Source organism: Tiliqua scincoides, chromosome 5, assembly GCF_035046505.1.
Source record: "Tiliqua scincoides isolate rTilSci1 chromosome 5, rTilSci1.hap2, whole genome shotgun sequence".
NCBI classification, from domain to species: domain Eukaryota; kingdom Metazoa; phylum Chordata; class Lepidosauria; order Squamata; family Scincidae; genus Tiliqua; species Tiliqua scincoides.
Window position 1 is genome coordinate 38,767,104 of NC_089825.1, and position 16,436 is coordinate 38,783,539.

Genomic DNA, 16,436 nt, shown 5'->3' on the forward strand with positions numbered 1-16,436 from the left:
ATCCAGCCTTCTCTTTTGTAGCCCTTGAACATTAAGACAGAGATGCAAAGCTTGAAATACATAATCCCACATTTCCAGCTAAAATTGGGGCCAAATTCATGGTCATTTTTGAGCAGTGCACAAAATTTGCTTGGTGTTTGCATTGACATAATAATTCTGCATTCAAGCTCAAAAACCAGCCTAATCCACTCAGCTGTTGTTGAGGGTTGCGGTGGTGAAAATAGTTCTGACATTTATAGCATGAAGATATTGTAGGCAGTGTTGGGATAACCATTGTGAAGACCTGGGATGTTATGATCATTCTGGCTGCACACAACATGAAGCTCAGAATGTTAGATTGCAGTGACTTTGGAAGGAATTGAAAGGTTAAATTGGCTAGTGAAAAATGCTTTAAGGCTGTAGAGTTTGTAAGCCAACTTGCAACATTTGTGGGACATGCCCCACCAGACTGTATGGGGGGTGGCTTTGCTCCACTTCATGTGCAAAGGCATGAGGCACTATGGGGCAGTTTGAGCTGGTTTCAGCCGGCTAGGTGGAGCATTGGTGAGGCATATTTGGGTGCTTGGTCAGTTCATACCCCTCATCCTGGTGAAAATGCAGTGGTGTAAAAGAGTCAAAGCAGAAGCGTGGCATTATTCGGTCTTGGAGCAGTGATGGGGAGCGGCAAGGGACCTAGTGTGATTGTCAACAAACTCCATAGTTCCAAAGAAGTGAGAGGGTCCTGCGGGGGTTGTAACAAAGGGCTATTTTAAGAAGGAGAGAGGATAAAGAAAAGGTTGATCTGGCCCAACTGGAGAGCAGGAATATCAGGCTAGGAATGGGCATAAGACTCCTGATTTTGGGGTGGTTCATCAGGTTCTTGGAACCATGTTGTAGTTATATGTTAATAAAGTTGTGGTCCATTTTAATCCAAGTTATTGCCTCATGTCTTTATTGATGTGGGGGTAAAGGGCAGAATATAAATCCTTGAACGAATGAACGGATGGACTGAGAGACAGACAAAAAAGAATGTTCAGATTTGGAGAGCTCAGTGCTAAAAGAGAGCTGCCTTGGGTGCCCTTTGGGGAAAAAGGCGGAATACAAATCCAATGAATGAATGAATGAATGAATGAATGAATGAATGAATAAATAAATAAATAAATAAAAGGTTTCAGTTGGTAGAGAAGATAAGGGACAGGATGCCAAAGAAGTATGGGGACCAAAGGAAGAGGATTGATTAGGTATTGCAGTGAAACCCAGGACCTTGGGGAAAAGTAGGTGGACAAGCTAGGAAAAGAAAAAAATGGATATAATGGTAGGTTGAGGAAAAGAGAGGCTGATGAAAAATGGGACTACTGGGAGAAAAAAAGTCGCAAGCCTCACAGCCTGCAGAGTACAGGTTGAGCCTCATTATTCGTGTGGGTTCCAAGCACTCAAAAAACGCACTATAGCTAAAATAGAATAATGAACTATAGTGTACACCATATGCGTAATTCGGCAAAGCCCACTTTGGAAGGCAAATGTCAGGACAAAGAACATGCTACATTATTTGTCACAGAAAGAAAGTTCCCATTAACACCAATGGGAATTCCCTCTTAGGGCAAACAGCTGCCATTAGGGGTGGAGGAGCAATCCAGATTGCTGCAGCAGCAGCCGAAAACCGTTCAAACCCTTCTTCTCCAGTACGAGTTCCTTCACTGTGAACTGGTGAACCCTTCACAGCTCCTTCTTTAAACAAGACGAAGCAAGAACCTCATGGTCCAAGAATTCAATGAACGCAAGTAATTTATAGTATAGTGAATGTACAGTTTGCCCCTCTAAGGATAGCAGAACTATCTCAAGCATTTTCTGATGACTCTCATATTCACTAGTATATAGTTATTTCAGCAAGAAATGAGTTATACTTATTGATATGAGTTATACTTATTGAAGGCCAGAAGCAGTTTGGAAAAGTTGGTTTCATGTTGCAACCTGCTCTGGGCCTTTAAGATGCAGTGAAAAATAAGATAGATGAATAAGTCAGTAAATGTTTGCCATTTAGTCTTTAATCTCATCCTCAGCATTCTCATACATATTGTGCAGAACCCATAACAGCCCAGGTCAGCATCAAATTATCCCCCAAGACCCATCATATAAACACAAAAGCTTCTGTAAATAAAAATATTTTTAATTCTTGCGGGGTCATTAGTGACGTCTGTTTAGGCATTGCATAAATAGAGGCAACAGGTCTTTAATAGGTTTCAAACGCCACATCCTTTTAAAAATGCTTGCAGGTTTCCTGAATAATATGAGGAAAGTTTTCTTGAGGCTTATGTATCTTTGCATGGGTTTCTGTGGTATGGAAACTGGACTGCGTATGTGTTGAATCTGGCCTGAGATGACAAACCAGGAACAGCAGTGTTTGCCAAATGGTCAGGATAACTTTCCTAGCCTGGCGCACACTGCCTTCATTTTCCTTCCTAGGAAAAAAAACAAAAAACCTAAGCCATATGGAAGGAGTGAGGAAACCATCCATCCATGTTTTAAAAGACTTACGAAGAAGTGTGCAATTCTGTGATATGGCTGATCTGTGCGATGAGAAATACGGATAGTAATATTGTACACTGTGTGTTTGTGTTTGTGTGTGCGTGTGGTTCTTACAAGAAAAAAATCAGATTTCTACAACTTGTAATATACTCCTTAATGCTAAATAAATTATGCAAAATACACAGAAGGCACAAATGTTTTTTTTAAAAAATGAGGTCTATATGTTTGGAATCAGAAGATGTTAACTCATCCTGAGTCAGACCATCGGTCCACCTTGTCAACACAAACTGGCAACAAAAATTTTAATTTGCCCAACCTGCAGAATCCAGGGACAGGGACATTCTGCATGCACAAAATGTGCTCTACGAATAATCCGGAGCCTTTCCTCATTCCGCATTAGAAGAAGCAGTAAAACTATATAAGAAAGTGTAACCAGTGTGAAGTTGGGCACTTTGACTTGGTTCCAAAGAACAGTGAACAGAAGGAAAAAAAGGTATTTTGTTCCATGAACTCTTGAGCAAGTGCTAGTGGAAGAAGTGCAGTGCACCAACACCATAGGTAGGAGTCTTGGTTGGCAACCTTCAGTCTCGGAAGACTATGGTATAAGCCTACAGCAGCTGGTATTCCCCGGCGGTCTCTCATCCAAGTACTAACCAGGCCTGACCCTGCTTAGCTTCCGAGATCAGACAAGATCGGGCATGTGCAGGGTAACGTCTGGAGGTTGCATTTCAGTACAAAAACCTTGGTGAATAAGAGAGATAAGACTATCAGCCCAATCCAGTAGGACAGCAGGCCTGCCCTGCATCCAGAGCAGGGTTCTCTTACCCTGAATAATGCTGCAGCAACCCCAATGGAGCTACTTGGATCTGTGCCACCTAAAGAGGTAGTGCAGCTCTGAGCAGCCCGGAGCAGCTCCAGGCTACCTGGGACCAGGGTTAGGATCTGGCATAAGTGCCGTATCCTGGCCCCACACTCTGCTCACCCATGGCCCGTGGGCCTGGTGACCCTGCTGTGCCAGCATTGGATAGGATTAGACTGTTACCTTACAGCAGGGGTTCTTAAGTGTTTTAGGGCGCAATCCAGAGGTGCCCTTGGGCTGGCGCAAGTCCCTTGAGCTGGCCCAGGAGGGTCACAAACGTGCCATAAGGCATGTTTGCGTCTCTTCAGGAGTTGGCAAAGCCGGCATACAGAGGCGTGTCTGCCTGCAGAGGCTGACACAATTCTCTGCACCGATGGAGGAACTGAGCCTTGTGTCAGCCCAGCTGGGCCGATGCAAGACTCTGGGGTAGGCAGGGAGGAGGAGGGAGGGAGGGAGGCAGGAGGGAGACATTCCAGAGTGGGGGGAGGGCGGGCAGTGGGCGGCCCTGGGGGGTGGGTGTGGAGCGGTAGGCAGGGCTGGAACCCAGCGATTATTAGGGATTCCAACCCTGAGGAGACCCATAGGGGCCAGGGTGCCTTACTTGGTAAGTTTCCCCTTTCTTCTGGCTGAGCCACTTTGGGCCCCTATCCTGTGCTGGATACAGTGCAAGCCCCTTGGCTTGCCTGTTCCAGTGCAGGATAGGATTGTGCCCTTAGGTTCATGAACCTCTTTGCAAATCTGATGAAAGATATGGAGCCCTCCCAGAAACATAAACACATATGTACACATTGTTTTTTGCACCCAATTCATGGTGCCCTGAAGCCCAGCTGTGGACCCCATAAGGTCCTCATAGAGGTCTATACAACCCAGATTAAGACCCGTAAAAGGTTGCTGTAGGGATTATAGTAAGATATTTGTGTGATGTGCTTTGCACACTGGGGGAAAAACTATAATAAAGCTAGACAATATTAAAAGATTCAAATGATTAGTTTTAGGGGACAACTGAGAAAAAAAGAAGACAAACTTTGTTCTGACAGCTATATTTACTGCAGAGATGCAATGGATTACAGAAACTAGCCTACTGGAAGTCAGTATACTATATTGGTTGACAGCACTTGAGAATTACTTCTGTGAGTCACCGACACAGAAACTGTGTGTGTATAAAAATTCCCTTCATGTTCATCACTTTTAGGCCTTTGCCGTAACTCATGCAAATTCTTCTGCCTATGTTTTCTTAATAGCTAGGACATCTTACTTTAATATCTTGCATAATCAAACCATCATCTATAATGCAGTGTTCCCTCTTGTGGACTTTTGATCTTTCCATTTAAATTTACAATTCCGGGGCAATCTCTCTCTCTCTCTCTCTCTCTCTCTCTCTCTCTCTCAAGTATTTTATAAGATTTTCCCCCCTTCAGAACACAATGTGAAATGATGACTCAGACTTCATTTTCCTACATAGTTTTCTATCTGGAATGATCCCCAAATCCTTTTAAAAATTGTTTGTTAAGTTGTAGTAGAGTTATTTGATATCTGCGGGAAAAGCCATCTTATTAAGGTAGTCACTGAGCTTTGCTTCAAGTGCAAAACTAATACTATCTAGATGTGCTGCCATGTAAGCATTAACAGAAGGCAAGCCTTAACTAACAAATGTTTTTGTTTTTTTGACTATTGCCTTTCAGTCATAAATTCTAGCAAGGCAAAAAATGAAGCGGCATGTTAAGAGGTTACGCTTTGGAAACTTTATGGTGAATCACCATCTAAACATCTTGAAAGATATACTGAAACTAGATGTGTTTATGTCTTGTTTGGAGGGTTACATATTGTCAATAGTTCCCTATTCTAAAGCAATTGTCTCATACTATGACCTAGAAGAAATTGGAGGAAGAGGCTTCTACCAATTTAGTGATTTTCACTTATACAACTTATGGGCGCAATCCTAACCCCTTATGTCGGTGCTTTCCAGCACCGACATAAGGGCAATGCAGCTCTGAGGTAAGGGAACAAACACTCCCTTACTTTGAAGAGGCTTCTGTGAGTGACACCCAACTGCAGGATGCAGCACACATCCCATTGGTACCGCTATGCCAGTGCTGGAAAGCACTGACATAAGGGGTTAGGATTGCACCCTTAGTCACTCTGGCATGAATCAAGCCAGAGCTTTGGACAGCCCTGTAAAAAGTGAGGATATTCCAAGCATGTGTAGCTCATTCATATTCCAAGAGTAAGATGGGCACTAGCAGAAATAGACACAGGCTGTTGCAGCTCAGACACAGTTTAACTATAGTAAATCATAGGTGGGTATCTGTGGTTGTTTATTTTGCTGCATAATGGCTCCTACATTCATATCCAGAAAGAGAGCATATAATCACTACTCTCCTTTTTACAAGAAAACAAAAATAAAATTATGGCACCCAAGAGGCACAATCTTCTGTATGAATCTGATGAGGCATTTAAAGTATGACCCACTCGATGCTAAAACAGCCATATGAACTCTGAAGGTGTAGGACGATAACAATCCTAAGGAAGCTGTACAAAATGTTTTCTTCTTTATGATATCTGGTTTATTTCAGAAAGAAGATTGCAAAGAAGTTAAACAGCATCTCTCCATCATTTCTCACTGCATACCTTGGGGGAGGAGCAGCTAAAGAACTCACTTAAACAGAGCTGACAAGACGTGAAGTTCTAGGGTTTATTGACCAATATAACAAGTCTGTGGGTTTGGGCAGTACACACTTGAGAGTTCTTTAAGAACTCATATGTGAAATGAGTTCTAATAAAATTATACAACTTAGCCTTAACCTGCTTACTAAAGGTTTAGAACAGTGGTTCTCAAACTTTTTAGCACTGGGACCCACTCTGTAGAATAAGAAGCTGTCAGGACCACTGGAAGTGATGTCATTACTCTGGAAGTGATGTCATGGCCAGAAATGACATCATCAAGCAGGAAACTTTTTAGCAGTCCCCCATACAACAAAATCAAATCTAATTAAGTAATTAAATTAAAAGTTTACAATAAATATTAAAAATTTATTTAAAATAAAGAACTCTCCTAACCCTCCTAGCAGCTACTACTAATCAGAAGCAGTTGCTTCTGATTATTTTATTTTTTTTAAAAATCCCCAAACATCCCAAAGACTGCAATCTTATTCACCCTTATCTGGGAGTAAGTCCCATTGACTATCATTGTAAAAAGCATGCACATAGTAGCCTGTTAAAAGCACAGATCTGTAACATTTCCCCAAATGCAGTTACATACTTTGGTAGCATCAAGTCTAATAGAATAAAAATAAAATGCACATTGAAATGAATGGGGACCCACCTGATATTGCCTCATGACCCACCTAGTGGGTCCTGACCCACAGTTTGAGTAATACTGGCTTAGAAGGCAACCCACCAATGTAACATCAAGGTTTAGAGAGAGGCCTAGGAATAGCTAGGCTAGGAATTTCAGTCTCATTGGTCTAACCTAAATCCCATGGTAATTACTTTAAAACAGAGTTTCTCAAACTGTGGATTACTCCCCATGGTGGATAATGGCCTGATGCCCACAGTCATGCTGCAAAGCATTACTGGGAGCCACCAGAGGTGCTTCTGGGTTGCACCAGACCCGCAATTCACTCTATTGGCCTCCACCAGCCCCAGAATGCCTTGCAGAACCAACCAGGAGCAAGTCCCAGTTTGCATCCACCACTTCCCGTTTGCCTCTACAAGGCAAACATAAGCCTGCATAAGCCAATGGAATAGTTGCAGGCCCAGCATGACCCAGAAGAAGCCTCCAGTGGCTCCCAGTAATGTTTTGTGGCACAACAGTGAGCACTGGGTTGTGACCCAGCACAGAGGACAAAGTGGATCACAGTGGTACAAAGTTTGAGAACCATAAAACCTTATTTAAGTTACAAATATAGAACAATAAGCCTTGCTGAAGAATAGCACTGTTTGTGTAAAGGAAATTCCTCATTTATTAACCTTTTAGAATTCTCTTGGGTATCAACAAACTTGTAGTCAGGAAAAAACCATTAGACATTATGGGTTCTTAATGTCTACTATGGGAACAGCACCCAGGTGATGGGGTACGGAAGGTGCACACAGGTTTCTCATTTCCTGTAACAGACTGCTGTGATGTGTCTGAATGGAAGGAGGAGGAATCAGGGCTTTGTTATATCCTATAGAGATCCCTGCACATGTGGGTGCTGTACTTGCAGTGGACTGAATCAGGACATTTATATACTTTCACTCCTTAGTAAACTTAGCCGCCATGGGATAAGAGAGCAGGTCATGTAATTGATTTGTATTTGTAAAAGAACAGGAAGCAGAGAGCAGGAGTAAATGGAGAGTTTGTACAATGGTAGGAAGGAAGCAGTGGGGTCCCTCCAGGTTCTGTATCGGAACTGGACTATTAAATTTATTCATAAATGATCTGGAGTCAAGGTGCACTATGAGGTTGCCAAGTATGTGGATAACAGTAAATTATTCAGTATGGTGAACATTCAGATCATGAAGAGGTCCCAAATAATCTCTCTAAAGAGGGTGTATGGCTAACAACATAATAAAAGTATGTCAATGTTAGTAAGTATAAGGAGACAAGCTCCTAACTTCATCTATACACTGATGGGATCTGAAATGGCTGGGACTATTCCAGAAAGAGATCTTGGGGCTGTGACTGGAACACCAATGAAACATCACCTCAGTGGTAATGAAAAATGTGTCTTCCATAATAGGAGTTTATTAAGAAAAAGATTGGGAAAAAAATATCATAATATTTAACATGTTATAGAGCTTTTTGAATGGGCAAAATATATCATATGTATTATTTTGATATTGTCCTTAAAACAACTCTGTAAGGGCCTAATCCAGCCATTTTCAACCACTGTGCCATAGCACACTGGTGTGCTGCGAATGGTCTGCAGGTGTGCTGCAGGAGTGTGGAAGAGGGTCATTTGTTAGTAGGGCCATTAGGGGATGTGAGCCCCCACCAACAGCATAGTGTGCCTTTTCAAATGTCAAAAGACTGATGGTGTGCCTTGACAATTTTAGTACCTTGTCAGTGTCCCACAAAATAAAAAAGGTTCAAAATCACTGGCCTAATCCTATGGACGCACTGTGCTGCTGAAACTCCCTTTCTGGCATGCTTTACAGCAATTTTAAAAGGTGAAGTGCCATTCCATGCAACTAGACCACCACCACAAGTGGTGAGTAGCTGTGCACTAGCAGTGGCAGGAAAAGGTCCAGGGTCAGTAAGTCAGTTGAAGGGGGCAGGGGAGACAGAGTGTGGGCAGAATGGGGTGAGGAAGGGAAGGAATGAGGTAGAGTTTGGGGGGGGGGGTTGTTGAGACCAGGAAGTTGGTAGTATTGGTAGTGGCTATTTCTCTTCCTGGCCTTGATCCACCTTCCTGGGTTCGCTTGCATTTGCGCTAGCAAAATCAGCGGGTGCAAGTCCAAGCAGACCCACTGGGGCTTCGGAGGTGTCTTCTCAGGCTAGGGAACAAATGTTCCTTTATTCAGATAACTCTTGGACTTCCCCCACCCCCCAGAATGCAGCACATCCTCTGGTGGTGCCAACTGTATTTGCAGCAGGGTTTAGGTAGAATTAGGCTGTAAGTATTATTCTCCCCATTTTGCAGTTCAGGTTGAGAAGGAGTGTCTAAGGGCCCAATCCTATCCAATTTTCCAGCACCGGTGCAGCCGCAATGAACCCTGAAGGGAACAAATGTTCCCATACCTTAAGGAGGCCTCTGTGATTGCTGCCCCACCACAAGATGCAGTGCATGCCCCATTGACACAGCTGCACCAGCACTGGAAAATTGGATAGGATTGGGTCCTTACTCAGGGCCACCAAGTAATTAAAAACAGAGGCAACATTCAAACTGAGGGATATTTGAACTTGGGAAGTTTTAATTTGCAGCCCAATTTCTCACCCACTACACAAGCTTCTGCCAGTATCTTGGTCAGCCTATCCATAAGGCCTACTGAAGTAGTTGCCTAAGGTAGCGCATTGGTAGCAGGGCATCCATCTTTGCTTGCCTCCACTGCTCATCCTTTTCCCTCCTGAATTGGAAGAGGGGAACAGAGCGAAAGATGTGGAGGGGAGGAGAGTGCTGAGCTAGAACACTGGAGAGTGGGAGAAGAAGAGGCCTTGGAGACAGCAATTTACAGGCTTCCTCAGCATCAGGCGGTCTTGGGCCAGCTCTGGCCAAGATCACAATGCCTTTATATAAATTGATAGTGCAACTGCACTTGAAATACTTTGTACAGTTCTAGTTGTTCCATATCATAGGACTGCAAAAGAGGCAAGAAAGTGCAACCAAATGATCAAGGAGGTGCAGCACCTTCTCTATAAAGAACAGCTAATTCCCTCTGCACTAAGGGGGAACATGATACAAATCCATTAAACTATGTTTGGTATGGCAAATATGAACAGAGAGAATTCTTCTCTCAGCTACAGACTTGGCCCTTGTGGCGCCCCAGGGTGCAGGTCCACAGTGCCACCCCCCCACATCACGCCACCCCCCCACATCACGCCACCCCCCCACATCACGCCACCCCCCCCCCACAGGATACTTACCTAGCTGCATGGAGCCTCGTGTGCAGTTCAGGACTGTTCCAAAAGCCTTCTGAAGCTTCTGACATGGTCTTAAAGAGTACTTCCAGTTTCTCTTTTTATAAAAGGTTTTTATAAAAGGTTATAAAAAGGTTTTTGATTGAAACTCGATGCAGCCACTCAGTGTGTAGGCAAAGAGTGTTGAGTGAAGACATGGCTAAGAAGAATGGCTAAGGAGAGCCTGATCACATCTCAGAGACCACAAGTGATGAACGCCAGGCCTCCCACAGCAGTCCCGAAAGCCATCACAGCCCAACAAAATAGAAAGGCAGTCCTAAATTTAGGATTCCATCCAAAGTTTCTAAATTCTCCATCTTGGCCCAGCAAGCCACTCAGCAAAGGAAACAGCAACTGCCAAGAGTACAGTGATCTGTGAATGGAGCTGCAACACTGCCATCTCAAGAAAAGAGGTGAGATCTGGACAAACCCAGAATAATATAAATTCTGGTGGACAAACACCTGAAACTTTGCTTGGAAAGCAGACAAGCAACACTGCAAAGAGATATCGCTGTACCAACCTTGATGAGATCTATCATTTCTCTATTTATTTGGAGTATTTATACCCTGGTTTTCTTAATCCTAGCGGATTACTCAAAGTGGCTTACAGAATAAAAGTTTTAAACAATTGCATACATATAAAAACATAATTTGCACACCCACACCAGTAACATACCAATATTACATAATAAATAGCTCATTAAGGGCTCAATCCTATTCAACTTTCCAGTGCCTGTGCAACCACAATGCAACCTTGAGGAAGGGAAACAAATGTTCCCTTACCTGGAGGAGGCCTCCATGACTGTTCCCCTACTGCAGGATGCAGCACATGGCTCATTGGAACAGCTGCACCAGCGCTGGAAAATTGGACAGGATTTGGCCCTTAGATGACTAATCTTAAAGCAAGAATTAAAAAAAACCCAATAATCGATCCACAACCAACAGCTAGGCAGCAACCAGATGTAACACATAACAACCTAGGGCAAGGGCGACCAAACATTTTGGCAGGAGGGCCACATCATCTCTCTGACACTGTGTCGGGGGCTGGGGGAAAAAAGAATTAATTTACATTTAAAATTTGAATAAATTTACATAAATGAATTTATTAGAGATGGAACTTATAAGAATGAATTATATAAATGAATTATATGAATGAGTTCTTGCAGTAGTTCAAGGCATATAAAAGGCCTTGCACAAAGCAAGACCAGCCTTTCCTTCACTGAAACTGCTGCATCACAGAAGTGAAACAGCAAGTAGTGGAGGGAGCCCTTGTCCCACAGCTCAGGCGAGAGGTCGAACAGTTATCCTCATGCTGAGAGCAGTTGCATCGGGCTAGCACAGGCTCCAGCAAGTCTCTAGAGGGCCAGAGGCTCATTGGAGACTGGGGGCTCCCCTAGGGCCTGATTGGGATCCCCCGAGGGCTGCAAGTGGCCCCCGGGCCAGGGTTTGGGCACCCCTGACCTAGGGGAAGGCTGTAAAACCTCATCAATAAAACCCAGAAGCCTAACTAAAAGCCAACTAAAATACATGTGTCTTAAGCCCCTACCAGAATACCATCCAAGAAGAGGCAATTTGCAAGTTCAAGGGAACTTGAACTTGAAGAGGCAAGTTGCAAATTCCAAAGCCAAGTTGGAATTCAGAACTGCTGGGTGTTATAAAGATTTTTAAAAATCAGACTTTGCCCTTCAATGTCCTTTGAACGAGAAATCACACATTCATTGTACATGTTGAAATATAGGTGAAATGCTGCCTGCAGGACTCTGTATTGTCTAGATACCTAAGATTCTTTACCTTGTACTCTGTGGCACCTGTAGGAGGTGTGTCCTTTTATGTAACTTCCCCCCTACCTTTCTTTTCCCACATGTCTAGCTCTCTTTTCCTGACCATTGAAGAAGTGGGCAGCCATTGTTGAGGGGCATCCCTTTAATTCCACAAAAAGAGCATTCAGGGTTTTCTGTTCGCTAAATTGCAGAAAACCTGAATAGCTCAGAAGATGCATATGATTGTAATCCATAAGCAAAGTAAGTCCTTAACTGCCTCTGCTCTTGTGAATTTATTGCTAGCAGCAAACTAGCTGGGAAGTGGAATTTACTATAAAAAAAGGGCTCTTCCATTGATCGCTCTGCTTATTATCCCTCTTTTCCCACAGTACATTACTGTGCTTTGGGAAATAGATACATGGCACTGTTCTGTGGATACATATTCCTCATGCTGGGCAACAATTGATGCTCACAAAACTATGTGTTATGCACTTAAGAGAGCTGACAGTGAATGCACTGTTGTCAAAACCTTCTGTTAGTACTTAACTCAGCAGATTAGTCATTGAGGAAGAAGCTGGCATCCTGCCCTCCAGGTTCAAAGCATGAGAAACCTTTATCTCAAACAACAGAACAAAAGTGGAAGAACAAGGCATTGAACAAGATGCCCTGCAGCTGACATCATTCTGAAAGGACATGCCAGCAGTTTACCTGGCCTTCCACAAATCCTGTGATACTATTTGGTGAAAAACCTGGACTAAAGCAAAGGAGGAATTATATGACCAGAAAATGTCATTCATTTGATGTCATCTGCACCAAACCCAATGTTGAATGTCACTGCTTTGTTAATTATAGTTTTTAAGTCCTTCCTGTGTCCTAAGTTCTTACTGGATTGTATCCAAAGAAGGGCAATCTTGACTAAGCACCACTGAAATCAATGGAAGCACATTGGTTGTGTGACTAACTCACACCTCATTGATTTCAACTATCCTTAGTCAGGATTCCCTTTCTTTGGGTGCAACCTGTCATGTTCATTTTCTCATCAACCTTGCAAGTTAGGTTTACAGCACAATCCCATGCATTTTATGCATTAGTTACCAGAATATTTCCAGGGCAGTTCAAGGGGTTGGTTATGGCCTTTAAAGTTCTTCACACTTTGGGGCTGGTACCTAAAGGACTGCCTTTCCCCATGTGAATCTACTGTGAGCCTGAGGTCATGAAACAGGGCCCTCTCCCAAGTCTTGTGGCTACCTGATATAAAGTCAGAAGAGACAAAACTTTTCCACTGTGACCCCTTCCTTGTGGAATTTGCTCCCCCATTCATTTCACATTTTCCCTCTATATATTTTACCATACCCTGAAGACTCATTTATTTTCGTTGGCATTTTCAGATATGTCTAAAATGTTTGGTTGTTTTGGTTATTGCTTTCCCCTTGTCAGTGGTGCAGCTACAGGGAGGCTGTACAGTAAGTACAGCAGGCCTGCAATGCACCATATAAGCACCCCCCCAACTCACCATTGTAGCTATTCTGAGCAGCAATGGCAATGCACATGTGCTCCTATGCATTGCTATTGCTGCCTAAAATAGCTGTGATGGCAAGCAGGAGAGGCTGCTTACATGGCACATTGTGGCACCTGAAATACTTATTGTGCTGCACCCCCCTCCCGGTAGCTATACATTACTCCTTGTGGTCCCTGTATTGGTTTTATGCTATGTTCTTTTTTATTTTGCTGTTCTATGGACTTTTAAATTGTGTTTAGAATTTTATATTGTTGTAAACCACCTCAAATGATGTGGGAATGAGGTGGGGCAAAGCAAGCAAGCAAGCAAACAGCTTTACCCAGGAGTAAGTTCAAGCACTAATCCTGCATTTCTCTGAATTTCCATTGACACAACCTCAGATTTAACAGTGATATACTGGCTGTTTCTGATCATGTATGGTCTAATGCTGTGGTCTAAAAGTTTGGGGGGGGGGGTTGTGTTTCTAAGAAAGGACAGCACTTCACAGACACAGCTAGCCGGTTCATAGAGATTAATATCCTAAAAAGGTTGAATGAACAGAGGGACATCCTTTCTCATGCAAAGACCAGTTCAGGACTCTGCAGAAATATTAGGGATGATTAAATAATGAATATTTTTAGCTGTCTTTGAAAACAGACACATGCTTGCCAGCTGGTAAGCAAAAACAGGATACAATCCTATCCTCATCTATTGATGAAAAGATAATAATGTGTGACTTTTCAGCTGTATTATTTGTCATGGTCCACTAGGAAGATCCCCTACATAAGTCTCATTGAAATGAATGGGCATTTTGCTTTTAGTTGTTTTTAAAAAAAATCATATCCTGCTTTTCCATCCTTCCACGGGGGGTGTCTTATAACAAACACTGTAATAATATAAAGGCTAACAACAACTAAAATATAAAAATATTAAAACAATAATATAAAACAGCAGATAATAAAAACCTTGTTTTAGAAAGCAAATAATATCAAATACTAAAACGAGCAAACCTTAGACAAACACAATATAGACAAAAGGCTAATGAACATTTTAAAAATGGGCTTTACTATTAAAGGTGATTTAAAAGCCACCAGGGAGGGAGTGATCCGTACCTCTCTGGGAAAAGAGCTTCAACATTTGGGCGCTGCCAGTAAAAAGGCCCTGCCCCCTGTTCCCACCAGTCCTACTTCGCTGTGACTTGAGACCCAAGGAAGGCCTCAGTAGTAGAGTGAAATGCACAGGCAGATTCATGTGGGACAAAGAAGGTCTTCAAATATCCAGGTCCTTGGCCATGGAGGCTTCACAAGTAACAACCAGCACTTTGAACAGGGCCTGGGAGCATACTTGCAACCAGATCAAAGGATCCCAAACACGGTCTAGCCTGTACCAGTTAAAGCTTCCAGTCTACTTTCAAGGGCAGCACATGCTCTTTTGCAGAGATTACGTTCAGTCCAGTCAGTGTAGCTTGAACAGGGCAACGTCTGGCTGGACAGTGCCCTTTCTGAATTATTTCCAGAGGCAGAGAATTTATTCACCACATACTTTCATCCCAGTCATCCTCCAAGGAGTTGAGGGCAGTGTATATGGTTCTCTCCCCCTCTCCCCCTCTTTATCCTCACAACAATTTATGTGAGAGTTTATTTGTGACCCAAGTAACTGACCCAAGGTCACCCAGAGAGCTTCATGAGCTGTGGGAAGTTTGAATATATGTCTCTGGTCTGAGTCTAAAACCCTGTCTACTATACCATGCTGCATGAGGGGAGATACCTATGTTTGAAAGGCAATAATAAAATATGTGTTAATGGCGAATTTAATCCTCAACTTTATTAGCCATTCCAGAAAGACAGTGTTTCAACTGCCAATATATAGCATTCAGAGATGTTCTGAATGAAATCACGTCTCCCTGAGACAAGTTGGAGACTGAATTGCTGACTGGCCCTGGCAAGTGCTATCATTCATCAGTGTGCAGAGCTGTCAGTATTCTTAATACAACAGAACTATTTTCTGTTCACATCAGTACAGTGAGTAGACCTAATTACTAATCTCTCCCAGACCCTGCTTCTCCTAATGCAGCATGGGGCTTTGCCTTCCTTCTACTTGTAGTAGCAGCCAGGTCCCGCCCCTGCCCCCTTGTATAGCAATACTTTTAAACGACATATTGCCACTGGCTCATAGCGGTAGAGCAAAGTATGAGCCACGATCTGGGAAAACCTTACCTCAACCATGAATTCCCTTGGTAGCCTTCAGTAAGTCATTCTCCTGCCAATTGTAGCTGCACTTGCCTCCCACAACATGTGGATAACATCAGGAGTTGGCCAGGTCAAGTGCTAGGCAAGAGTCCTTATCAATCAATCAATCAAACCTTTATTAGGCATAAAAAGAGTCCTTATCTATTAGAGTGCTCGACTGACTGGGCCAACCCCTGAACTTTCAGTACTGATGGTAATGGTAGCATTCTGCATTTGGGGACAGGCAGGGGATGCCATGGGAATACTCGTGTATTAAACAATATGTGTGCTCATAGCAGATACATGTCCTCACCCCTCCCCATCTGTCAGGTCTGGTTACTTTAATTGCAGTGGGTAGTAGTGCATGTGGAGGACCAGTTTGGACAATCTGTCAGCTGTCCTTGCTTAAGGAAACTATCCCTGACTTACCCAAATTCAAGAAGGGCCATGACATGTGCATACCATAAGCATGCCCATCTTTCAAGATGGGGGGGGGGTCAATCAGGTGATAAAAGTATCATCCAAACTGGCCCACTGATATAAATTTACAGTGCAAGTCCTTGTGTGACTCCTCAGAAGCCAGCCCCATTGAATTCAATGGAAACTTACTCCCAGATAAGTGTATGGGTTGCAGCCAAGTTGTAAAAGCGGCTTACAATTTAAATAATAAAGTGTGCAGTAGTTGGCAAGTTATTATAAGGATTATTGATGGGACGTATATTTAAAATGTTAACGTGCTAAAGAAATATTAAACTTAAATTAATGTTCAATACATTTCTTTAATATATTTTCAATACATTTCTTTCCACCCACCAGCTGTAAGACTTTAAGTATTCAGTATAAAGTAATAGTATAAAGTACAACTAGAACCAAAAGAAATTGTAGCCTTCTGCTTTTCGTATCAGCATGCACCTGAGTTTTAAGAGGAATTTTCTTTTTTTTGTAAGTTTCTTTTGGTCTCCACATTTGCACGTATATTTCCTCAAGA